The following is a 1,772-nucleotide window of genomic DNA, read 5'->3' as shown; positions in this document are numbered from 1 at the left end:
AGGTTGTACTTCTGTTGTCACGATGTGTATCTGAATTGTAGCTTTTTTGAGTTGGCACCAAATTATTGAATAATAATAGAAATATTAGTAACAATAATAATGATGATAATAGTAATAGTTTCAATTTGATATCATGCATATGCTAGATGCCTTTATGTTTTAAAAACTTAATAAATAAATAATAGTACAATAAATTGTATACATGTAATTATACATAATTAAAAGGCTGACTTCTAGCATGAATAGAGTAGATGAATCCACTAAATGCAAAGAGTAACAATAATAAAGAAAATAATTATAGTTTAAATTTGATATTGTTCATATGCTAGATGCCTTTGAGTTTTAAAATCATGTAATAAATAATAGTACAATAAATTGGATATAATATGTAATTAACATATTTTAATTAAAGGCTGTCTTCTGGCATGAATAGGGTAGGCAAATCTGCTAAATACAAAGAGTAACAAGTAGTAATTGTAGTGTATCAATATAATTGTTAAATACTGAATTACATATTGGCTTGCCACAATAAATACAACACTCATAAACAGTTCATCACCTAATGTGTCACCTAATCAAAAAATTTAAATTGTTTACAAATTAAAATATGCAATGAATATTAAAATTGTATCAATTGTTTTAAATAGTTTTTTTTTGTTTCAAATTATTAAAACTTTTAGAACATAATAATGTTAATTTAATAGAAAGAATAAGTTATTGATATGTTAATACATATATCACAGAGAGGATAGAACATAGAAATAATATATTATTAACAAATTTTTTATAATATAATAAAAATAATAATGATAATGATAATTACAAAATTATATATTAGATTAATTAAATAAAAATAAATTTGTATTTGCATATTAAAATATATCCAATTTGAACACACATATTGTTAAATACTGTATTTGGATTGATTGAAAATCATAAAATAACTTTTAAAAATTTTAACTTTATTTTAACTTAATAAAAGTATAAAATCATTAAAACATTAAAACTTGAAATATTTGTGAGGTCTTGCCACAAAATGAGTCTCATGGTTGGAAATTCAAAAATTGAGTTTATATTATATTTGGGTAGATCACATTATAAGCTTTCATTTGGTCTTTAAATGGCTTCCCTACTATAAGTAAATCCAGAGAAGTGAGCATTTAAAATTTAGGTGTATAAGAATCATGTTTTGAGAAAATCTAACCTGTACAAATAATATGACTAGAATTACAGAATAATATGTGCAGTGAATACTGTTTTGGCAAGAAAATTTCACTTGCAAAGTATACAATCATAAAATAAAAGTTTGAAAAAACATTGAAATCAAAATTTTGTAAAAATATTGACTTTGGCCTGTTTGGGTGAATATCTCAATATTTTTTCACCAACGATGCGACTCATTTCGTGGTGAGACCTCACATTTTAACTTAGGATATAGAATTAATTTATTATGCCTAAATATTTATCTAGTAATGGGCTTTGGAATATATTAAAAATAATGATAATATTATTCAACAATTATTTGGTGCACTTAGGGTTTTTAGGAAAATATTGTTAAATGTTAATCACTATGTATTGTGTAGCTTTAGAAATAATATTGTTTAAAAAAATTATAGAACATAAATGCTACAAAATTTTAAATATTGAAATGTAAAAATATTTCAAATATCAAACCTTTAGATACAATTAATTTAATAGAATGTTGCTTTAAATATAACTACGAAATTATATTTTAAATTAATCAATTAAAAAAAAATTCTATTTGCATAATA

This window comes from Anneissia japonica, unplaced genomic scaffold (assembly GCF_011630105.1).
Source record: "Anneissia japonica isolate Jap-2015-1 unplaced genomic scaffold, ASM1163010v1 scaffold284695_len391863_cov200, whole genome shotgun sequence".
Lineage (NCBI taxonomy): Eukaryota > Metazoa > Echinodermata > Crinoidea > Comatulida > Comatulidae > Anneissia > Anneissia japonica.
The sequence above is the reverse complement of the archived record's forward strand: the minus strand, read 5'-3'. Positions refer to the sequence as shown.